General features: G+C 38.1%; 1 protein-coding gene across 6 annotated transcripts in view; it reads right to left on the bottom strand.

Annotated features, from left to right (window-relative positions):
• Nucleotides 1-26,315, bottom strand: part of WWOX (WW domain containing oxidoreductase) — a 690,060-nt gene that overhangs the window by 299,195 nt on the left and 364,550 nt on the right. The window contains exon 9 of one of the 6 annotated variants that reach the window (XR_006275135.1): nucleotides 20,938-21,017. The exons of the other annotated variants lie outside the window; for them this stretch is intronic. The gene's annotated coding sequence lies outside the window, so the exon portion shown is untranslated. The remainder of the gene's footprint in view (nucleotides 1-20,937; nucleotides 21,018-26,315) is intronic. 6 annotated transcript variants of the gene reach the window in all.

Genomic DNA, 26,315 nt, shown 5'->3' with positions numbered 1-26,315 from the left:
TAAGTTGTGAAGCATGTATGCTTAAATGCATGGAGACAACAGTTGCTGAGCACTGTTAAGGATATAATATGCAGAATGGCCAGAGACACAATTCCTCCATCACAGACTACACATTGTCACAAAAGAGTCATAAAATCAAAGAATTATAAGTAAATAATAATATGTCATATTTCAAATACAAACTAAGGGCCCAATCCTGCAAATTCTTACACTGGAGAGTAATTTTACATAGGCATAACTAGTCCTGTAAAGTATACATTTTCTCTGGGACTTAATTGGTACAACATCTAAAAGCTGTGAAGCAACACGTTAACATTATTCCATAACAAATCTGCCCTCTGTAAACAAATTGTTCATGTTCCTATGCAATTCATCATGCAAATGTTCTTTAATAACTACAACTGTACTGACATCAAAATAATTAACAGTGTAGTAGTAAATTAAACCCAGGAAATATCAAGCTCAATCTTTAATCATCTAGTATATACAGTGTGGTTTTGGCCAGGGCTTACAATCGACACTGGCTGTATCAAGGTGTGCTAGGCTCATTCAGACATTTGTTATCTCTTTTATCAAAATAATGACTTGACTCAGAAGCCAAAATGATGGCCAATGTATAAAAACTTAATGATAAGGCAGAAAGAATGACTGTAAAGTGCTTATTAGTGAAGTATACAATATCTCTATGTGGATTCAGAGGTAATGTATATATTTCAAATATACTGCATATATTCATTTTTGTCCAACAGGTGGGCCTCTGAGTGAATATTTCTCATTGGAAATGGTAAAGTACACATAGCTGGACATATTGATACATTGTTTTGGGATGTTTGAGGTGACAAGGCATCCTGATATGGCTTCATTAACATATGTCCTTGTGAGTTTTATATGCCACGGCCTGCTTTCTTGTATGGAAACCATAACTTATGATAACTTGGTCCAATTTGAAATTTTGAGAAAAATCACCTAAGATCTTGATGAAGGACCAAATTTATCAGCGAACAAAAATACAAGAAGTGTGTTGAATATATGGGAAACTGTTTGTGGCTAGTGCAAGAGGACAGTATATTTCAGCAGAGCTGGTTGACATATTTTTACAGGACAGTTTTCCATGGGAAAATGCACTTTTGTTGACATCAAAATATTTCAAAGGAATATGTGTATTCCAATTAAATTTTTGACAGAAAAAATTTAAAATTATTTTAAATCAAAATGGAGTATTTCAATATTTTTGTTTTGTTCTGACTTTTATAATATATAATTAATGTTAATATTCTGCATTACATTATAATATTACATTTAGTGTTTTATAATATTTTATGTTTTGACATTATCTACTACGTCTCCTCTTCCTTCAGATCCTTCACCAAGATCCTTGACAATTACAAGAAATCAGTCAAAACCCCCAATCAAAACAAAAAACTAAAATGATTCAGAATCATCCAAACTGTGAACACACCTAGCCGAAGGGACAACATGGCACTGTTCCTCTTGTCTTTTCTCTCATTGTCACGTTCATTTGCCACATCTTGCCTTAAATTAGCCCCTGATCCTCACCAGGGCTCAGCAGAAGGGTACCTCTACATGGAATCTGTTCGAGGATCGGGGCTGTAGAATATAAGCTCTTTGAGACAAGAGCTCTGTCTTCAAATGTGTTTGAAGTGTGTTTAGCCTTGACCCTGAATGGGGCATTTGGATGCTACCACAAGGCAAATAACGAAAAAGATTAATGCATCATAAACACATTAATTCTACTGAAGTTTAAAACATTTTTCTTTTAGACTGTTTCTGTAATGGCTGTAATTTACATGCAGTGCTCTAAACAAATTATTAAAACAAATAGCAACAAATTCAAATGTGAATAACCTCTTCCACAAAGGAAGCCCATTTTAAAACTGTATAGAGTTCAGTATAATTGGGATGAGACAGAACAATTAACCATTTGTGTGGATTCTCTACCTTTGAACCTTCATTTTTCAAATATTGTCACCATATTGTCTTATGAACACAGAAGAACCCTGTCAAAACCCGCCTGTCAACGAAGAGCACAAGATACCTTGAAAAACTATCAAAAGGGAGTTCCTTCCTCTAGTATGAAATCTCTGCCCAGCTCAACTTAAAATGTTCCATAATGCAGCTTCCATAAACATATTTGTCATTCTTCACCTGACCACTGGAACATAGACAGGTCTTAAATAAAAATTCATTGAGAGAAGAAAAGAGGAGTTATTTTAATTTTGTTTACCTTTTAGTCTTCTAAATACGATTTACACTTCCCTTTTGCTGAACATGTATGAGCAATACCTCAGCAAAGAGAATTTAAACCAATAAAAAAGCCTTTATAGTAATATTGAGGGGGGAAATGAATGCCACTTCTTTTTGTAAAAAACAATTAAAGTGTAGGAAAGAGTGTAAACAGAAATCAACAGAAAGTAGCACTCTGGGTCACTTCATTTTTTTAAAGGCAAAATATGTTAAAAGAGTGATACAGCTTTTCACCTGTGACATAATCACAGATGCTCAGGGCACACCAATACACACATGAAAATGGTTAGTAAGGTGTTCTAATGAAGAAAAGAGGTAACAGTGTTATCAGATGAGAGAGGATTTGTCAGAGATTAATAGAATTCCATTGTAATATCCATATTGCACAAAGGCATACTCTGACAGGGTCCAATTACTTTCAACAAGCTGGGCCTGCTACATAGACCCTCTGAACTGGAATGGCCCTCAAATCTGTATGCTTTCGTTCAGACAGATAACACCACTGTGTTTCTCTCTGTGATCACCGCCTAATTTAAATGAGTTAATCTTGTTTTCCAGATGAATTGTTATTTTGTCTCCCACAGGCTATGATTACCAGATAAAAGTACTGTGTTAACAGGAGGGCTAGGGTCTTTTCAGCAGTGGATTCTACACTCAGATAACCAGCCATCAAGTTGGCAGGGATTTTTGGTTTTTTTTTTAATATGAAGTAAGAGAATGGAACTAACAGGAGAAAACTGTGAAATGACACTGAGATAAACCTTTCCAAATAATTATGAAACTTCATAAGAGGTCAAATGAGTGGCGTATCTTCACATTTCAAAAAAGTTTCAGCCCACCAATCAAATGTAAACACTGCTTCTAAGTATTTTAACAAGTTATTTGCCTTTCAGTTCATGCTTGCCCTTTCTTTCTCTAATGCTCTTTGTTTCTTAAACTGTTATGGAGTGAGTGTGAATTAAGCAAGGAGGATATTAGAATATTTGGCGGGACTAAAAGATATCTGTCTGTCTTTCAGAACCAGAGAGAGGAAGACAGACAGGGACTTCATAAATGGTTCCTTTAAGCTGATGGAGCTGAGAGCTATAGTCTAGGTTTTCGGTTTTTGAGATGACAGCACAAAGGCTCTTAAAAGTTTCTTTCTCTACATCAAATGTCAGAAACACCCTATTATAACACCATAACTTTAAACTGTACAGTCAGGGACTTTTAGCGTAGGAGCAGTGAATCTTTAATGGCCATGAGCTCCTCTTGTCCACTGGCAAAATTTCTACCCAGACTGAACCAATGTGAGACCCAGTATAAGCAAATCGAACTCCACTAACTGTAATGGAAGGCACATACTTATGTGAAGTCTCAGTTTTACCCATTTTCATCAGTAGATATATGTAGAAATTAAGAGAAATATGTTTGCAGGAAAAACTCAATTAAAATACAAAATTATTATGTGTTGTTGTAGCATCTAGCATCAAGGTAGCTAATAAAACTTGAATGATTTTCCTGCTAAAACATATTTCTAGAGCTTCCTATAACTCCCCTATTGTCCCTAATTTCAACACTCTCGGATGAGGCAGGGTATTTTATCATTATATTCCTGGATTGTTATAATATCTAATTATGTGGCAACCAATATACATAGCACTCTTATACTGTGTCCACAAAATTGAAACTCTACAAATTCATGTAGAACTTTGCAATCATACTTCTTAGATAAATCTACTATTTCTGATTCAAAAAGGCCTACATTTTATTTGTAGCAAACTATGAAGTATTATCCAAAATGGGAAAGGTTTTTGGTCATTGGTGAATGCCATTTTATCCAGCACCAGAGAAAGAACCATAACAGCAGCTGTTGAAGGGCAAACCAGACTTGTGGTCTTTACCACAGTGATTTAAATGAAAAGCAGTCAGCTGAATATTGGTTCCTCTACTCGACAGCTGTTTTGGGTCAACGTACTTTATGCCAGAGAACAATTGATGTCAGCATGCACAAGAATCAATTACAAATAGCCAGGTGGATGAATGCAAAGATAAGGAATACAATTATAGGGGATTTGTATGTCACAGAGATGTGTTAATACCTTTGTGTCATAGCAAAGCCAGATGAACCCCTGTCTTGCTTGAAATTAAAGTCTTTATTCTACAAAAAGAAAAGGAGGACTTGTGGCACCTTAGAGACTAACAAATTTATTTGAGCATAAGCTTTCGTGAGCTACAGCTCACTTCATCGGATGCATTCAGTAGAAACCTGTCTTTATTCTACAAGTAGATATTAAGAAATTGTCCATGCAAGTAATAGGAAATTACAATGCCCAAAGTGTAACTCACACTTGCATAGTATGTACCCTCCTGGTGGCTGAAGCAGGTTATGAGTCAGCTGCAACATTTGAGCTGAAACAGCTGAGTGCTTTAGCGCAGGCAGGAGAAGCTTATGCTTTTAGAGACAGAGCCCCAGGGTAGATCCCCAATGCCAGACAGCCAACTAACCACACATCACCCCAGGGTGTCAAGTAATGAAAGCCTGTATGAAACTGCATAAAATTATTCTATTTTCATAACTGACTTACACAAGCAACAAATTTATTTGTGACAGATATGTTTTGTTCATATTTACAAGAAGCCGTAAAAGATGGAAAATGGATAGGAAGGATAAACAGAGCATTTATTCCATTATGACCAAGTTGGTAGCATTTTCATCTCTGGTCCAGGAAGTGGTGAGGGCAAGTCCTATACTAAGAGCTGGGCTCAAAATCCACCACCTGATACTTTTCAAAGCGAGTAGGAGATAACTTTGATGTCCTCGCCTATATTCTCTCCCTCAATAAAACAGGTCCCAATATTTAAAGTGTCTACTGTGTTTGCTTACACAGGTTAGCACAGTCAGTACTTTCCCACCCCACTACTTCAGACTGTTTACAAACCAAAAATGACAACAAAAGGTGCACGTGCTGCAAAAAGAGTGTTTTTAATAAAAGCATCATTTTAAAAGCTCTGAAAAGTGCTTCTAAAACACTAAACACATAAAAACACTTCTCATGCAATAGATCTGTCTCTTGTGCATATAAGGAATCATATCTGTTTACTTAGTGACAAAAAAACATGTTCCTCCTCCCTTGTCCCAGTCTCCATTTTTTACTCGAGTTAGCACTTCAGAGAGGCCATGCAGCCTGAGATAGTAAATTGGACTATGTTACTTCTTGTGCATCATTATTAGACTTTTTTTACTAAGTTCCAACTGTCTACATATATGACAAATCACTAAAGCATGGGGTTGCAAGGCATCACTGGGGGCATACTATGGAGACTAGACAGAGACCTAATGTAGTTCAACAGAACTGTTATAATTGGTATATTAAAAAAAACTATATACCAGCAGTGGCCAAACTTACTGACCCTCCGAGCCACATACGACAATCTTCAGAAGTTTGAGAGCTGAGGCACAGCTGCCAGGGCTCAGGGCTTCAGCACCGCGGGAGGTGCCTGCTAGGGCTCGGGCCTTCAGCCCGACTCCTGCTGAAGCCCTGAGCCCAGGCAGATGTGCTTGCTGGGCAGAAGCCCCGAGAACCCCTTCCCCGCTGGACAGAAGTCCCTACCCCACCTCCCCAGTGCAAGGCAGAGTTCCTGAGCCCCATCCTCTCCAGTCTGGTAGGTGGAGAATGGGGGGTGGGCTCTGCAAGCCGTACTTGAAGGGTAAATGAGCCACATGAGTTTGGCCACCCCTGCTATATACTATAACAGGATTCAAAAAAGAACTTGACAAGTTCATGCAGGACCAGTCCATCAATGGCTATTAGCCAGGATGGGCAGGGATGGTGTCCCTAGCCTCTATTTGCCAGAAGCTGAGAATGGGCGAGAGGGGATGGATCACTGAATGATTATATATTCTGTTCGTTCCCTCTGGGGCACCTGGCATTGGCCACTGTGGAAGACAGGATACTGGGCTAAATGGACCTTTGTTCTTATGGTAATGATGTGTGACAAGCAGGGAAGCTAGTTTGGCTTTCAGATTACAGTTTAACTTTGCAGAGCTGCCAACTAAGGTAGGTTGGAAGGGGTAGGGGGAAGGGTATTATTTATCTGTAACTCTGCTACTCTGAAAAAAATAATTTGATTGCTACACCTGGCACTCAGCTCCACAGCAGGAGAAAGGCCAGAGCTCATCTAGCTCTCAGAGGTTGTTGCACAGGCAGGTAAAGCCCCACTCTCAGAAGTCTTTGTTTCTCAAACAGCAGATCTGACATGGGAATAGCTGAGAAACACTGAACATAGGTCAGTGCCATATATAGAGTCACTCTGGGCTAAAGTGTGACTAGTCCTAAGGCAGCTGTGCAGGGGAGCAATTTCCATTCACAGCTGCATTAGAGCTGCTCATCTCATGGCTCTGGTTTCTGTGCTAATCCTGATAAAATGCTGATTGTCTCTCCCGTGTAATTCAACTTACAGAATTTATCTCAGTCCCTAGTGGAAATGAGTGCAGGTCCCACATCATACTGGCATACATTTTGGAATGGGTGGAGATCTCCATTCCAGGAAGATCCAGTTCTGGAGCAGCAGAAATGTTGCTTGTAAGAATTGATTTGCACCGGTAGAGGAGAAGCTTGAAAAGCAACAGCCTGCATAAATGCCTACACTGAGCAGAAGTCTGTAAATTTTATATCTTTATATAGGTAGATGGATGCATAGACTGAACTAGAGCCTGGATGTTTCATATTTTTAGATAGACAGACTAAATTCTCACGCATTCTTCTAACATTGTCTACATTGCAGAATACATTACAAGAATCAGCATTGAAGGCAACATGTTTGAAATGATAATTTTTTAAGAGCTGGAAATATTCACCATGGAGAAATGTTAAATGCATAAACTTTTTATAGTATATTAGAATAAATGTAAATAGATTTATAAATTGATAGGTGATTTTATTTTTTAAAATTGCCAGTCTTTTATTATTAATTATTATTATTATTATTCAGTGATCACAATAATGTAAAATGCATAAAATGGACAGGTTTTTTTAAATTATTTTTTTAAAGATAGTCTCCATCTCTCTTGTTTTTCAAAGCTTTCTAAACATGCAAGCATGCCATAAAAAAGTAACTGGTGCATGCAGAAGCAATGCAATTCACAAATGAAGTAGTATAATGTCAATGGTTTGAAATTGTTCAGTCTCAGTTGTTTTCCAAGTCAACACACTTGGAAACACAGGCAGTCTTGCCTGAATGCAACTAGTCAATAGAGAGAAAATAAATAGAGCATTTCCAGAATTCACCCATCAACCCTGAAAAGTGTCTGCTTACTATTACACAGTTTTAACATGGCATAATCATTTTCATGGCAAATATACTCTCCTTATGGCTTAGACAAAGAGTGAATGACTATTTTAACCACTTGTGCCTATCTTCTAACAGAAATTCCAAATAATAAATGCTATTATACTATTATAAGTAGTACGCAGATTAGTAACAGTTTCTAAATCCTGCAAGCTGGTCTTTATGCTAACAAGACACTCTGAACCCAATTTTCTAATTTGGGTGCCTAAATCAGACACTTAAATCCATATTTAGGCTCATTAATACACCCATTATAGATACTTTACTAGGTGTCTACATGTGGATTTAGCTGTCTAATACCACAAACACTTACACATATAATATTATCAACATAAATTGTCCTATTGACTTCATTAGGACTATTTATAACCACGTCACTTGCATATATAGCAGTTTCTCATTAGGAGCCTTGGTATTTAATTCTAAGCACCCGTATTTAAAAAACTGGGCCTTAAGCCCCTATACAAGCAGCCAGACACAACCGCTTCTCTATTTTTTCTGCCTCTGATTTCTGTCATGCCTGTTGAAAACTTCCGAGTCATCAAATCACCACCAGGCTGAGTACTAGAGAAAGGGCCAGTCCCTGAGAAAGAGGGGACGCAGATAAGGTAGCCATAGCCTTTTGAAAAGGGGGTGAAGCAGTGTTCCTTATGTTCTTCCCTGGCAGTATATAAACTGTATTATACCTACTTAGATAAGATCCTTGCAATGCCACATAATCACAGAGAGGAGCTGCAAGAGGTTTTTTTTAATATATATATATTGTAATGTAGATATTCATTATATATATATATATATATATATATAATTATATATATATATATAAAATGAATATCTATGTTAAAATCCCCTGCCCTGATATCTGTCACCTGGATGAAAATCAAGAAAAAAATTGATAGTGAGGTTGAAAAAATTCCCCTTCATACCCAAGAACACACTAATGCCCATGGATATAAAAGTTACAATAAAAAAGCAGGACAACTACTAGCAGAGCTTTTATAGCTTAACAGTATTTTGACAACAAATGTTCATATTTCATTTGAAATTTATGAAACCTTTGTGCCCGTAATCCCATGAGCAGCTACATGGTAAATGAAAGTAGCAGGCAGTCTAGATTAATAATATTTTGCTTCATAGCGGAAGAGCATTCTAAAGGAAAAATAACTTGCTTTATCTGTCCTCTTTTTTACAGTCCCTGTATTGGAACAGACTAGGACTTCTAAAACCTGGAAATATTCACAGGTGCCTTATTAATTTATGAGAAACTGAAGGACCCATCACAAGATAAGTAAGCAATTTAGAAGTGGCAAGTAGATGTGCATTTTACATGGTGAAATATCACTGCTCCTAGAGTTAGAGTGTTACTAGTGGTTTAAATCAAGATCTAGGGGAGTAAGTCACAGTATTTGATATTCTAATAAAGAATTCTTATGAAAAAGTTAAGTGTTGACAAATGAATCAACCTTTTGCTTCCATATTTTCACAGTTTAGAAGTACATGTGTGCTAAGAGCTAAAGTGTGGCTTCTTACACTTACATGTTTGAGTGTCTTTTTCATCATGATAGTTTATCTCCAAGCATAACTCCAAGCATAAAGTGTGGTGGGTTTTTTTTCTTTTTCTTTATTGTTAAGTTGTTTTTGCTAGCAGTATACTACCGTTTATTATGGGACACAATTGTGCACTGATTACATGTCTGGAAAGGAAGAAATGCCTATTTTTATTTTTAAATTCAGGTGCAATTGATCACATATGCACATTAAACATTAGGTAAGGAAATGTTCCAGCGTATGATTTTATCCCAAACCAAGAGGCACAAGAAATGTGATGAGAAAATAAAGGATATGAAGCCATTTCTGACAACCATTTAATATACCTGTTAAATATGATCACTTTGGTCTATTTTTGCAAAATATTGCAATTTTTGTGCAATTATTCTAATTATAACATATTTCTGAAAAGATAATAACTGACTTGTTATATACAAACCTATCAGCTTCAATTTGTTAATAATGCCTCTAAATAACAACTACTGAAATTATCATCGTGTGATACTCATATTAATTCTTCTTTCCTGAGAAGCTTAGTGAGCAAGTTACAGTGCAGGAAATATTTGTAAAGAAAAAAGATACAAACCAAAAATATCATCCTCTGGTGAAACATAGATTGGAGAAATGTCAGGTAAACCAGATGCAATGGGGAGTGAGGGGAAAGGCTGATAGAGTGGAGAAAGGTGGATAACACAGTAAAGAAAAGAGTCTGGACTAAACAGTTTTTATAACTCCCTAACCTAGCCAAAAAGTGACATAGAGCAAAATATTCAATGATTCAGAAAAACCCAAGAGAAACCACATTATATGGATTCAGAAGACATCTGAGAACAAGATGGTTGTGGATGTTGTATCATTTAGTCTCATATTACTGAAAACTGAAATCTCAAGGGATCTGATGTATTGGACAAGGGTACCAGATCCCACAACACAGATCTGAAAAGACAAGTGATATCTGTGGGTAGCTGGGACCAATATAATGACATTATGTGGCTTTTATCAGAGAGAGAGAGAGAATCCTGAAGGCCAGCCAGACATAAGAACATAGGTAATGCCATACTGGACCAGATCAAGGTTCCATCTAATACAGGTATTATATCTTCTTCGGCAGTGACTAGCACCAGATGTGCCCAGGAAAGATATACAAAACCCTGAAGTGAATAGTTATGGAATAAGCTGCTCACAAGAGAAATTTCTCCTGAATTCAAAAATTGTTCTGACATATGAGGGTTGGTTTTACAATAATCCTTATTAATGTGACTTTAAAGATGTTCTCATTATCTATGTAACTGTCCTTTTTTAATCTTGCTAAACACTTCTACTCAATGACTTCTTGTGGCAATGAGCTCCACAGGTGAACTGGGCACTGAGGAAAGTGTGTTTCCTTTTCATTGTTTCTTTGATTTTGCACTGTGAGAAAGGGTGAATTCTACAGCCTGTGTTACTCAAGAAGTTTGTCTAAATCAGAGGTTCCCAAACTGTGGGGCAAGCACCCGTAGGGGAACACAAAGTTATTGGGCAGTGTGAGGATCTGAGGAGGCTGTGCTGAAGAGCCAGAGTTGGGAGCTCTGTTCAGCATGGGGTCAGTACTCCCAAGATGCAATCTTCTGCTCCCCATCTGAACCCAGCCCTTTGGTGCAGCCCCATGCACTTCCCCTGCACAAAGGAGGAAAGAGTGGGGAGCAAGATGGGCAGGAAACTGGGTCCCAGCAACCACAACTGCCCAATTGCTACAGGGAGTGGTAGGTTTCCTTAATTGCCACATTGTGAGTACCCCCACTACAGCTTTTCTGGGTTCCTGGTACCCCCTGACTCTGGCCCCAGGGGATAGAGGGCACCTCTCCCTCTTGCCCCCTTAGAAAGAGGGGGTGCACATGGGACATGAATCTATGAAGCAGAGTTCAACAAAAATGTTTTGGGAACCTCTGGTCTAAATTATCACAATAGTCCCTTCTGGCCTTAAAATAATGAACATGTGAGTGCCTAATTTACACTCTCTGTGTCATTCATTACTGTATACACCTCTCATGTACTCTTTCTGCTTCTCCTCTATCAACTAAACAATGCCACTTCAATTCACTTCAGTTCTTTTTCCTGTGAAGCTCAGGACCCTGAATGATAATAAGAAAACTTTGGGAATAAGAAACCTGAAGAATGTCTACTGGGGGGTAAAAAACAATCAAACTGACTATAAATTGGCAAGACTAAGAAGCAGCAAGAGGTGCAAAGATCATAGAACTTGATCTTTGACTTATGCAACTGGAATTAAAGACTGTAAAATTTATTTCAACAGCCTTGCTCCATTTTGATTTGTGACACATGATGAAAAAGAAAGGACAATATCCCTTTTTAAATTTTTTCCTAAGGCAAGCTTGATTTCTCAACATGTCTACTTGCACTTTAGATAGATAGATATGCAAGCAGACAAGTTGAAAAATCAAGCTTGTATATATGTATATACACATACACGTATACTGACACATATACGTCCTCCTTGTTATAAAGTTAATACATCTCAGATTTTCCTTATGTTAATGAAAATATGTATCAGCAGAAAAAGAACAATCAGCAATAACAGAACAAACAGTTCTTTTATTAAGTTTTTGACAAGATCATTTCTAACACATTTTTAAAAAACATTTGTAATTATTTTAAAACATATCTTACCTCAAGCTGATCTTAAAAAAATATCCTCCTCATCTAAGATAAGCAGAAACTCATATCTTCCCCTTTTAACAGTTAATAGATAATCACTAGTTTTAACACATTGAATCATAGATTCTCCTTTTCTTTACTGACTGTTTAAAGAATATTGGATTCAATATTGCATATTACTATACAATTTTTCATGCCTATTATATTACAGTTTTATGTGATACTTTCCCTCCACCATTATTATGGAAGTATCAATTGCATTCCAAAATTAAAGTTTTTAAGTTGAGTTTTGCACTTAAAACAGTGGTTCAACCACTTTGCTAAGTACAATAGCACTTACTTTGAGTACAGAATGAATTTACAAGTAACCACTTAGTTTGAGAGTTTAAAAAAATGGGTCCTTTAAGAAATTTAGCACACTGTGTCATACCACCTTTTTATCCTAAATAATCTGAGTAAAGGAATAACAGAGACATCAAACTTCCCACAGAGTTACAGCTCACAGAAATCTAGTATAATGCCTTTAGTTGAAGAATTTATCTATTTGCCATTATTCTTCATGTGGGAAATAGATGTTCTTCCTATTGGTCAGACAGGACTGACAAATAATGTTCTTTCACAGAGAATTCCATAAAGAATTAAAAATGGTCACTACCTTTCTCCAAAGTTTCCAGTGGGAATAAAATCCAGCTTCCCATCGGAAAGATGGTGACCCTCATAGGAAGGAAACTGTCACTACTCTGAACTTTACTGACAGCAAACATGGAGGAAAATGACTGTAAAACCCAGGTTTATCTAATCTTATCTATCTAACAAACACTAAAATGCCTTAATCATAATTGTATGAATACTGATTGGAATCACTAGAGGACAGACTTAAAAGTTTTTTTGGTGCCTTAAGTGTACATTTCCTTACCTTAACATGTTTGGATAAATAATCTTCACTTCTGGCTTTCCTGTGTTTCTAATTATAGATTTTGGGATATTTATTACATTCCGGTAATTTTTTTTTCAACTCTTAGGATACTGATATAGATTCATAGATCCAAGGACAGAAGGGACCATTGTGATCATCTAGTCTGACCTCCTTTATGAACATCCCAAAAATAATTCCTAGAGCAGATATTTTACAAAAAAAACTCTAATCTTGCTTTAAAAATTGTCAGTGATGAAGAATCCATCACAATCTGTGGTAAATTGTTCCAATGGTTAATTACTCTGTTAAAATTTACACCTTATTTCTAGTTTGAATTTGTCTAGGTTCAACATCCAGCCATTGGATCTTGTTATACCTTTCTCTGCTAGATTGAAGAGCTAATTATTAAATGTGTGTTCCCCATTTAGGTACTTATAAACAGTAATCAAGTCACCCCTTAACCTTCTCTTTTCTAAGCTAAATATATAAGGCAGGTTGTCTAGGCCTTCAATCATTCTTGTGGCTTGTGGCTTTTCTCGGAATCCTCTACAATTTATCAACATCCTCCTTGAATTGTGGGCACCAAAAATGGACAGTTTTCCATCAATGGTCGCACCAGTGCCAAATTCAGAGGTAAAAAACCTCTCTACACCTACTTGAGATTGCATTAGCTCTTTTGGCCACAGCATCATACTGGTTTCAGTGTAGCAGCCATGTTAGTCTGTATCCGCAAAAAGAAAGGGAGGACTTGTGGCACCTTAGAGACTCACAAATTTATTTGAGCACAAGCTTTCATGAGCTACAGCTCACTTCATTGGATGCATTCAGTGGAAAATACAGTGGGGAGATTTATATACAAAGAGAACATGAAACAATGGGTGTTACCATACACACTGTGAAAGTGATCAGGTAAGGTGAGCTATTACCAGCAGGAGAGCGGGGGGGGGGGGGGGGGGCGGGGGGGGGGCCTTTTGTAGTGATAATCAAGGTGGGCCATTTCCAGCAGTTGACAAGAATGTCTGAGGAACAGCTGGGGGTGGAGGGAGGGGGTGAATAAACATGGGGAAATAGTTTTACTTCGTGTAATGACCCATCTATTCCCAGTCTTTATTCAAGCCTAAGTTAATTGTATCCAGTTTGCAAATTAATTCCAATTCAGCAGTCTCTCATTGGAGTCTGTTTTTGAAACTGGAAGCTCATGTTCAGCTGATTTAACCACCATGACCCGAAATCTTTTTCAGAGTCGCTGCTTCCCAGCCTAGAGTCCTCCATCCTGTGTGTATGTCCTACATTCTTTGTTCCATTTACATTTAGCCACACTAAAACACATATCGTTTGCTTGCACTCATTTTACAGATCGCTCTGAATCAGTGACCTGTCTTCTTCATTATTTACCACTTCCTCAAAGTTCTCAGATGACACAAAAATTATCAGTGATGATTTTATGTTTTTTTCATGTCATTAATAAAAATGTTAAAAAGTGTAGGGCCAAGAAGCTATCCCTGTGGGACTGCACTGAAAACGCACCTGTTCGATGATGTTTCCCCATTTACAGTTACATTCTGAGACCAATCCAACAGCCAGTTTTTAATCCATTTAATGTGTGCCATGTTAATTTTATATTGTTCTGGTTTTTTAATCAAAATGTCATGCAGTACCAAGTCAAGCACCTTCCAGAAGTCTAAGTATTCATCAACCCTATTATCTTTATCAACCAAACTTGTAATCTCATCAAAAAAAGATATAAAGATATAAAGTTAGTTTGACTGGATCTATTTTCCATAAATGCATGCTGATTTGAATTAATTATATTATTCTCCTTTAATTCTTTATTAATTGAGTCCTGTATCAGACACTTCATTATCTTGCTGGGGATTGATGTCAGGCTGACAGGCCTATAATTACCCATGTCATCCCATTTAATCTTTTAAAAAACAGATACATTAGGTTTCTTCCAGGCTTCTGGAACATCTCCAGTGCTCATATTGAAAATCAACATTAACTCTCCAGTGAGCTACTCAGACAGCTCTTTTAAAATCCTTGGATGCACACTATCTGGACCTACTGATCTAAAAATTTCTAACTTTAGCAGCTGCCATTTAACACCCACCAGACATAATAGTGGAATGAAAAGAGTGTTACAATCACCATATGATCGGACTATATTATCTGTCTTTTTCCCGATAGAGAACAAATATTTATTGAATGTGTCTGCCTTTTATGTGCTCTTATGTACTCTCAACCCAAATTCAATGGAATCGGACTTCATGTGTCGGGTTTGGGATGGGTAAGAAAACAATTCAACAATTTCGGCTTGGGTCGGGTTCAGGCTGAGTTCCAAGGATGTATCTTAGGGGGGACTCCGTGGCCTGTTTTATGGCTGCTGTGGGGCAGGCTGCGCCGGGCTTGGGCTTCTACTCACTGCATTGTCAGAGCTGCCACCCACCTCTTTCCACTGGCTAGACAGGAAGCAGCCATTGATGAGATACTCCCTCTCCCACTGACTGCAACTATGGTCCTAACCCAGCCGCTTCCTGACTGGCTGGTGGGGTGAGGGGGGGGGGCGGTGCTGATAATGCAGTGTTTTGAAGCCCTGTCCTCTCCCATACCACAGTGGCCCCTGCAGGCCGGGTGTAAACACCTTAGCATGCTCCTCTCAGCTAGATCCTAAGAATCTGACGGGATCCAACTACAAGTGTTGAGTTCAGGTTGGGCATGAAAAGAACTCAAGGTTCTTGGGCCTGGGTTTGGTTCAGATTGACTGTGACCTAGTCAGTTTCGGGTGGGGTTTAATATTAGACCACAGCAACTCTCTACTTGGAATAAAAATACTTATCACTGCTACTACTAACCTAAATTCAAAAATACTCTTTTGGTCAACAGATGCAGGATTGGAGAGAGGTCGACTTATGTACTGTCAATCTGGAAGAAGAAGAAATGGCTTAGAACATCAGGAAGTAGTGTATATGTGCCCACCAGTGCACTAAGAGTCTCATGTCTGACCTGTAGACTAGTGGTAATTCAAAGTGCTTGCTTTAATCAATGATTAACCCAGCTCTCTGACAGATTTGTTTGACCTGGTCTCCTCTAGCAAGCTTCACATAACTGGAACACATGAAGAACAGTTAGTACCATAGTACTGCTTGAGACCTGGACCCTTGCTGTTTATTTCTGCCTGCCTGTGACCTGGTCATGCTAGACAGTACTTGATTCATAAAGAAAGAGATATATCAACCTTAAAGACCAGAATTTGCGATTAACATTAATCAGCAAAGGTATACTGTTCCAGCTCCTTCCTGATAAAAACAGTTCTGATTGCCAAATATACTAGTATTGAAAGGGAGGATCTCTCTTAGTATCCAGACTGAATTGGTTTAATCATGGTCCAATTAATTTACTATAAAACTTTTATAGAAGTATTATGCACGTGCATCAGGTTCACAGCTTTATTCATTTACAACAGATTTTATGGCTTTTTGAAGTTCCTCTGTTTGAAAGAATGAACTTATACTTTAAGAAAGCTGAACTTAGTGACACAACTATCTGCCAAATACCATCAGATCTCATAAAAGAGGAAAGATACATTGGATAACTGCTATAATGCCTGACTTAATTTCCTTATTTGTAAAAGCTCATATAGGTAACCAATGAGCTAGTTCTAGCTTTCTGAATACATGCAAAATGAAGGATTAGTGATCAGAGTCTCAATCCAAACTCCCAAGTTTTGGTTTTTATAATCAAATTTTCTTATCATTGTAATTACTGCTGCTGTCTAGGTTTGTTGTACTTTTTTTTTTTTTTTAAAGAAAGCAGCTCAGGAAACAACTGTGCCTCTCAGTATCAATTTTATGAGGTTTCAGAGCAATGAATTAAATTCTGGAGCACTCTCACTTAAAAAAAAGACATATCATTAATACTTGTTATGAACTAAGAGTCCATTAGAAGATGTTTATTGAATTTCAACCTCCTGTGAGTGTTATTAAAGTAAGTCCAAGAATGGACTTGAACTTACGGATTGGGTAGGGAGTGACAAACAGATATTGCTTAATGAAATGTGCATTGTACAGTATTAGATCACTTGTGATGTTAGAAATTATTCAATTATTATAGAAGCAGTGCAAACACAAAGCATGTTCACCTATCTAGGGCTTGAAAATCAATTCCAGTATCACGTTTATAAAATAATGCATCTGTTATATCTATCGCTACAGATAAGCATAGCAAGTTTTCAATTATAAATAAATTTTTAAAAATCTGCCCCACATACTACAATTCTTATGGATTGTTTCACTTAAGAGCAGCATGGAATAAAAAGGTAGTTAAGGTAGAAGGCTTGGATTGTTGCTGAAAGGGAGAATTAAGGGTATTAATCAGTGCTGATCACCCCAACTGCCCTGGGCCTCAGAAGCAACAAACACAGTGTAGTCCATCAGCTCATAGTTTGAACAATGTGACAGTATGATACAAGCTCTGTCACATCTTGCCACATTGCTGGGCTAGCTAAAGAATGATCCAGGGGTGTTTTGGGAGGAGAACGAAAGGGACACAGGAGAGGGTCAACTTCAAGCAAGAACTTAAGAATCCCACGTGGCAGTGCCTGACCTCACTCGAGTCAGGTGCACCTGATTCTAACAATGCTCACACTCTTAAAGACAGGACTATTCTTGTGATACAGAGAGAAAGAAGTTGCTCTCCATAAGTTTCAGAGTAGCAGCCGTGTTAGTCTGTATTCGCAAAAAGAAAAGCAGTACTTGTGGCACCTTAGAGACTAACAAATTTATTAGAGCATAAGCTTTCGTGAGCTACAGCTCACTTCATTGGATGCATCCGATGAAGTGAGCTGTAGCTCACGAAAGCTTATGCTCTAATAAATTTGTTAGTCTCTAAGGTGCCACAAGTACTGCTTTTCTTTCTCCGTAAGTTGTTTCATTCTGTGTTTTTCTTGAGTAAAAGATACTTGAGCATGGTCAGAGATTTTGTGGGTTAGAATATTTTCTGTTAAACCAGAACCCTGTAAATACAATGGGAATTGGGCCTCCTGTGAACTTACTCTCACACTGCTCAAATCGTGATGCTGTCACAAGGAAGAAACATGAGCTTTTAACAAGAAAATAGTCTGACAACAGTTTGAAAATACATTTAACAAAAGACATTGCCAGAACTTTGAAGTCAGTATCACAAACTTGATAACTATTTTTATCCCTTGGACAATATCACATTCCTACTAATATTTAGAAAAGCAGAAATTTGTTTGGAAAATGAAGCAATGCTCAAATATGAAGCCGAAGCCAAACAATTTTAGCTACACACATGTTCAGACAGCTAGCCCACTGTATTCTCATGCAACTCTTCTGAAATCTATCTCAAGCTCACTCACTGCCAAGCTGACTACTGTCTTCAAATGTCCATGATTTAAATGACAATGAACTCTGCACCATATCAAAGCTGCTTCAGTCCTTTTGTAGCAGTTTTAATAAAGCAGATACAAAAAATATTCAGCAAAAATGACATCTCACAATTCCCCCAACCCCAAAATCAATACAACCAAAACAGAGGTTGCTGAGGGTAAGATAGAGAAATGAGACGTGAAGGAGCGTCTTTAGGGTTGGAAAGGAGTTGTGTGGTTAGGAAGAGGGGTTGGAATCCTGTTTCAGGTTAGCAAGCAAGAGTCAGCATTTGGTTAGGAGTAAAAAAAAATGGTGATTTTAATTAGTGCTGTGTTGAATAAGTTTCAGATGAATTTTTTTTCCCCAGTGTAATTTGAATATTATTTTTCATGCTATGAGGTTATTTTTTGTATTCATTGCACCCAGAGTGATCCAGGCAATACGTATGTTCTCTGCTCTGAGGATCTTCTATTCTAATGGCTGAGAAATAAAAAAAAAAAAAGTGAATAGGTGAAGGTAGGTGAAAAGTGTGTGCGCGTGCATTGGACGTGGTTATAGTAACATCACATAGGTAGTTACTCTTGCTATGCATGTATCTTAGTGATTCCTCTGTATGTTGTATGACCAACATTTTCAAAAGTGACTAGTGATTCTGTATGCTTCTGTTTTTTGGCCCAACTTGAGACACTGCAAGGGGGCAGATTTTCAGAAGGCGTGTGCTCAAGGTGTTTCCGACTAGGCCAAGAAATGGAGGCTTCCAAAATCAAGAGTCATTTTAGAAAAGCTGAGCCTTTGGATGTATACACACATATACAGTTTTTTGTTATGCTCTCACCTATTACCTATAAGACTGATCAATCTTTCAACATTTTTTGGCTTGGTTTCTTCAGTTTAAGTCCTCTTGGGTTGATTCTGCTATACTGTTTGGGAGTACAATAATCTTTCTGTTCTGTGTGAATTATTAGCAGTTTAGAGGCATTGGCTGCGGGCTACTTTGCACCCCTTACCATGTTATCATTTAATCCTGTTTAGAACTTGGTCTCTGTTACATGGGCTTGCAGTTCTGGCCTTTACTTTCTGATTAGAGAACTAATTTAATCAAAAATTGAGTTCCCTCCCTCCTCCTTTTCAAGTTGTACCTAATTTGGGAATGTGTAACATACTTTTTAACTCTATATGGGCAAATTAAAAATGGTTGGACTCCCTTAAAAGTGTTTATAATGAAAACATTTAAAGAACTTTACTTATAATTGTGCTTCAACATATGCTAATATATAATAAATATGGGAAGTAAGTTAGCTAATTGAGCTCTGATGCCACACTGCAAAGACCTCAGGAACCAGGAGTGTTGATTCTTAGATAATAGTTACTCTTAGAGAAGACGTTTATTGGATTCTCTCTCTCCATTATTTACCCTCACAGACTACAAATATACACAGCCCAATAAAACACACAAAGACAAAATACAGTTACAATTAAGGTATCCTGAAAAACAAAACATAAAACGTACTCACCTCTAAATGATCATTCACTTAACTCTAACTACACTAAATATTTATAACAACTCAACTGAACAAATGATTTAATATAGACAAGAACTGAATATTAAAATTAGCAAGGCTATTGTAATTCAGATCTCATCTTTGTTTTGGGTACCAAAACAGACACATGGCTGTATTACCTGAATTGTATTTTACTTTTAAAATGCTAATAAGCTGAACAAATCAATCAATCAAATCTGGACTGGGAGAGTACTGGGAGGAATATTGAGGCCTCTAGAGACACACACACACACACACACACACTCTGCCCAGAATTGGATATTCTACCTATTCTACTAATAGTGTATAGTTGAAGATGGAGATTTATTTAAAGAATTGGTAGGTAGAATATCCAATCCTGGGCTGTGTGTGTATGTGTGTATACACAGGTCTCAGGTACCCTTCCCTGCACACATACATCTTCCCAAAGCAAACCACAGGGAAGAAGGAGAAGTAAGAGTGCTCCTGGGGCACAGTAAGCCTCTGTAACCAAGACCCTTAGCAGGAGCTGGGGCCAGCAGCAAAAACAGTCCTTACGGCTGCTTGGACATTAGTGATATCTGATTCTTCTTTCTACAGTTTTACCAATGAACATTCTTTTCTCTGCTAATTAGTGATGTGACCCAATAACCTCGCACTGCTTGCTGTTCCTCTGCTGCCATGCCCCTGCCATCCATGATCTTTGCCATCCCTCACTTTTTTGTCTCTACCCCACCAATCTCCCCATCCATTCCTTCCTTTGTCCCATTAGTCCATCCCCTACTCCTATTTCCTCTCATCCCACACTAGCCCTTCTGAATGTAGTAAAGCAACCCCCCCACCCAAAAAGACCCCAAATCCTGTAACTAATATATTTACAAAACATTACTCTCCTCATTTTGCTTGTGTGGTGTGTTCCATGTGCACACTTTGTCCATTTCATCTATTATAAGACCTTTGGGACAGGAACTATGCCTTCCTATCAATTTGTGAAATACCTCAGATAACAAGGCCCCCCCAATCCTGCTTGGGGCTTTTCATCATAACTACAATACAAATAACACTTAATTATAATAGTTATTATAATAAAATGATAAATACAATTAATCCCTTAATGGCAGGTTTTGAGGCAATCCGCCCCCACTTTTCAAGCAGTGGGTCTTCTCAGAAATTTCAATCACTGGCTTCAAGAAGTTAAATAAGAAATCAAAGGACAATCATGAAAATAAAAATGGTCATTTTAAAGGATGTATTGACCAGGGTACTATAAGGTAAATTGAGACATATGCACTTATGGTACAAGTAACTAACTCACAGTAGAGAAGACTTCTTTTTTCTTGTACAGAATCAATATATTACTGTACGGCTTCAAAAGAAGCAGAAGGAAATCATATCCTGTTGGAAAAAAGAAGATCTTCTGAAATGCTGTATAAACTACTGCAGAACAAAGCAGATATTAGTAGCATATACAGCAGTTATTTCCCTCTACAGTAAAACTGCACACTAGTTTATAGTACTGAAATGGAGAAATCTTAAAGCAAAACCAAACAAAAATATCCAGGCAAACCAAGGATACTCTAGAGATTTAGCAAAAAGAAAAGGAGTACTTGTGGCACCTTAGAGACTAACAAATTTATTAGAGCATAAGCTTTCGTGAGCTACAGCTCACTTCATCGGATGCATTGTAGCTCACGAAAGCTTATGCTCTAATAAATTTGTTAGTCTCTAAGGTGCCACAAGTACTCCTTTTCTTTTTGCGAATACAGACTAACACGGCTGCTACTCTGAAATCTAGAGATTTAGGGTCCACTAGAAATTTTTAGAATTTGGCAACTATCTATCAACAGATTGGTATTTCTACACTGGAAGGTTGTGGTCCAGGCTGTCACTAATGTAGACAAGTTCCGTGTCTCCTAGGTTTGAGCCAGTCTATGCAATTCACCCCATGTGAAGGTACTTCTCTGGAAATGTGTACCTGTCCTGGGGTTTGTAATTATTAGCCTCCACTGATTTTAGTTCCTGGAGGGAGCTTGGTAACCAACTCCAACTAGCCAGTATTCAATACCTGGCTCAGAGATTGAGATAACATTTGTAAAGTTGATACAAGACTCCCAAATATATGACTGTTTGTCTTATCTGTCACAGTTGGTTTAATCATTTTCTAATGTGACTTTTTAAAAGGCTTCTTTCTCCTCACTTGACCCTCCTGGGTCACATTTTCAGAGGCCTTAACATGATCATAGAATATCAGGGTTGGAAGGGACCTCAGAAGGTCATCTAGTCCAACCTCCTGCTCAAAGCAGGGCCAATCCCCAATTTTTGCTCCAGATTCCAAATGGCCCCCTCAAGGATTGAACTCACAACCCTGGGTTTAGCAGGCCAATGCTCAAACCACTGAGCTATCCCTCCCCCCCACAAAATCTGGGTCAGTTATACTGCACACACAGCAACCTGTATTATCACATGCAATTTGTGTGTCAGACAACTAACTACTTTATTTGCATGCACAAATGTGGTAAACACACACACACAATTTTGGTTACAGATAAAAAGATTTTTTATTGTTTTAAAATGTATTATATATACAGGAAATATTTCAGATCAAGTACACCACATGAAACAAGTATCTGGAGTTTTGTCCTGGAATTTTTCAAATCAGCTCCCTGCTACTTCTTTTCAAGAAAGTGAACTGTATCCAGGGTTGTTGTTCAGCAAGGATGCAAGGAAGCATTCATATGTCATACTCGGTATACCAGCAATTATGTGGTATTCTCAATGTGCAGTGTGGTCCTGGAGTTGTTCTGTATTCATCTATGACTAATGATATGTAATAACAGCATGACTTTTGTAAGTGACCTGGTCAGTGAGGTAAAATTGTTGTATCCCTGTGGAGGCTTATTAAAAGGTCCTATATGCATGTGTTGATCTTATTTACTAGGGGGCTGTGGGAACAGCAAACATGACAGAGGCAATAGACCTACATAAGGATACCGCAGCACACACTTGAAAGGCAATGGATCAGGTTCTTAGCTTCAAGAATCCCATCTGCAGTCTTTAATAGATTGCAAGACATTGTGCCAAAGTTGGCAGGCTAGAGATCAAAAGAATACTAAAAAGTTAAATGGCCTTTTTTGGGAGGAGAAGGGGGTCACTTATCAGGAGATGTCCAGAAGATGGACTCTGGGAGTAAGTCTAGAGAAGTGGACTTTCCCCAATCCAGAGACTGGTAATCCTTAGGGAGAGATAAATATGCATGCAGTCTGTTTTGTTGTTTTTAAAATATACTTTCTCTGAAATGCTTTTCTTCTAAATAAATGATACTTTGCTTTAAGGTGCCTGTCTAGTCACTGTATTCACTACTGCCATTGCTCCCAGAAGGAAAAGAACTGCCAGGTCTGAGCCTAAGTCAGATTTGCTCAGGTAATCATGGTTAGTACCAGAAGACTGCTACACAGGGCCAGGTCTGAGAGTGGGAGAATCATGGGATTGCACCCAGAGATAGGTGATGCTCAAGGTTTGATACCTCACAGGGGGTGTCCTTAAGCAAACCAGGAGGAGACCGAGGGGCAGTTTGCACAGTAACTGACAGCAATCTAAAAGCAAAGGGACAGGGAAACAGAGTTAATATGTAGACAGAGCTTGGCATGAACACTAACCAAAACATGCCATTTAAAAGGTACAGGACAGAAAAGATGGAGCTCCTACAAAATGGCAATTTTGTTTGAAACAAATTGTCTTTAGATTTAGATTCCCAGAAACAAAACAAATCAACCTGGTTAACAAAGCTAGAGTGCTCACATTTCTCCTTTCTTCTCAGCTCATATAGAGAAAAGGAAGGGATAAACCAGTTACCTCTTTGCCCCTTACATTTTGATGCTGAAGCTGTGGCAGCTTCTCTGTTGAATCACCAACACCAGCACCAAGACCAATGAAATCTCACCAGCTTGGGCAGAGGAAGTCTCAGATTGCATACCATGTTAAAGCAAATGAGATTTCCATTCAGACTTGTACTAGAACCCAACTGAGTGAATAATGCAACCTCTGAACCTCACAACACCAAAAGAAGGGATAACCTGAGAACTGAATGTACACAGGGAGGCCTGTGAAACTATTATATTAGGTTTGCGGCCGGGGATACCAGGAGCCTGAGCCAAGAGGGTGGCCATGGAGGAAGCTAAACAAAGAATCCACTGGAAGTACATAGAACCAGTCCCAGAAACTTGTGATTAGTGCAGTCATCTATGCTATCGCCATTCCCCTTGCCCAAAGCACCACCTCACCAGCCACAGTGCTAGCAGTGAAGATGACAGAGCATTTTTATCTCTTTAAGAGGAAGATGATGGATGGGATGTGGTGCTGGGGAAGAGGAGAGAAAGCAGAAACCCTTGGGGACAGTGCAGTTACAGGAACCTTTTTGGTGATTAGAAGGGAAAGTGAAGAAACAGACATCTCCGAACCAGCTTACCCTCTCAATCAGTTTTACAAATACTTAAAGCAGGCACTTGTTGAAAAGAATATCATAGAGCTACGGGCCGGTGGGCAGGGTTTCCAGAAAGGGAAAAGCAACTGGGGTGCTGTCAGAGAGATGTTTTGGGGAGGGAGTCTCAAAGTATGGATAACCTGAACTTGTTCATTTCAACCCATTACAGTAGTTTTCACTTTATATTCCACATCCCACATCATAATATTTGTCATCTTTGACACTACTGTATTAGATTTCAGAGTAGTAGCCATGTTAGTCTGTATCAGAAAAAACAACGAGAAGGCCTTGTGGCACCTTAGAGACTAATACATTTATTTTGGCATAAGCTTTTGTGGGCTAAAACCCAGTTCATCAGAAACATGGAGTGGAAAATACAGTAGAGAGGTATAAATACACAGCATATGAAACATGGGAGTTGCCTTACCGAGTGGGGCATCAGTGCTAACGAGCCAATTCAATTAAGGTGGAAGTGGGCTATTCTCAACAATTGACAATAAGAGGTGGAAATGACAGTTATTTCCACCCCTTTTTGTCAATAGTTGAGAATAGCCCACTTCCACCTTAATTGAATTGGCTCGTTAGCACTGATGCCCCACTCGGTAAGGCAACTCCCATCTTTTCATATGCTGTGTATTTATACCTCTCTACTGTATTTTCCACTCCATGCATCTGATGAACTGGGTTTTAGCCCACGAAAGCTTATGCCCAAATAAATGTGTTAGTCTCTAAGGTGCCACAAGGACTCCTCGTTGTTTTTACTGTATTAGAATTATGAAACCATGAAGTATTTTTTCCTTATATTTCATTAATCTACAAATAGAAGATATATACTGTGTGGTTGAATGTTATGAGAACATCTCAATGTGGATTTATCACTAAAACAAGCTCAGCTTTCTTTTCCTATATCTTACTTCCTGTTTAGGCTAAAGAGCTGGCATTTTTTTTCCAAACCCTGAAGCCCATTAGACTGTGGAATAGTTTCCTTAGGGTTCTGGTGAATGCTCCATCACTTGAGTCATTCAAACTTGACAAGAAAACAAGTATCTAATAATATAATTTAGGAAATTAACTGACACTCATGGGAGAGTAGTGGGGAAGGCAAGATGACTTAATAGGTGTTTTCCATGTCTAATTTCTAACAGTCATAAGGAAAATTCTGGCAAGTTGCTACTAGACCACATAATATAGCTTTATCTCCTTAAGAGCAGCAATAAGGGAAGGCATTTAAAAAAAATGAGATTAAAGGGCAGTCTGCCCTATTCTCACCCTCTCACACAGCCTCAGAAGGATGTAGATTAAGAATGGGATGTGTATCCATTCTCTCTCCCCTGCAAAGTAAATAAATAATGGAGATAGCCAGGTGTTGGGAAGTCATGTGTATGGTGAGGTACAGGGAACATAAGATGGTTTGGTAATAGAATCCCTGCAGAGGTGAGGGTATTTTCATGCAAATGGCAGTGAGATATATTGGCACGGAACCTGCACTGCATATAGCCAGAGCATAATTAATTAAGCCTGACAACACTCCTGTGAAGTACAATAGGTCTAACCACATTACCTCTCTAATCCAAATTTCAGAAAGTGCATTTTGCCAGATATACTATACACACACAAAAATTGCATGTGACTTCAACAAGCACTTTACATTAAGTAAGACTCCCTTTTATATTTTTGTATAATAAAGAAATCAAAGATACAACATCCTTTTTATTGGGATAATACTTCAGAATGTCAGCAAATAAATCTTTGGAAGAATAAAAGTATTTCCAGGATTTCCAGCTCTAACAGTATATCCTGTATTTGAAGATTCTGTAACTGTACTCATCATATCTTGCAAAAATCACTAAATAAATACAATTTAAACAATTAAAACCAAAACAAGTTATCGTGAATATCAGGATTTTAATAATGAGAAAGTGTGTATAATGTTTGTGTAAAGTTAACCTTAGCCACCTTGAGGACAGAGTGACACTGTTGGCATACAGAGAGACAAATGCATATATGTAATCCAGAAGTAACTTCATTTTTATTCCTTATGAATTTAGCTTCAAGGATTTGATTTTCTTCTGTATAAGCTTTAAAGTGAACATATAGCCACTTGCCGCTGGCTCCACTGTTATCATAAAGTCAGCTCACTTAGTGCTGTCCAATTAAAATAAACTACAGCTACATTTGTTAGTCTTTAAGGTGCCACAAGTACTCCTTTTCTT

Source organism: Dermochelys coriacea, chromosome 12, assembly GCF_009764565.3.
Source record: "Dermochelys coriacea isolate rDerCor1 chromosome 12, rDerCor1.pri.v4, whole genome shotgun sequence".
Classification (NCBI taxonomy): Eukaryota; Metazoa; Chordata; order Testudines; family Dermochelyidae; genus Dermochelys; species Dermochelys coriacea.
Note: the sequence above shows the minus strand (reverse complement) of the source record. Positions and strands in the feature narration are given on the sequence as shown.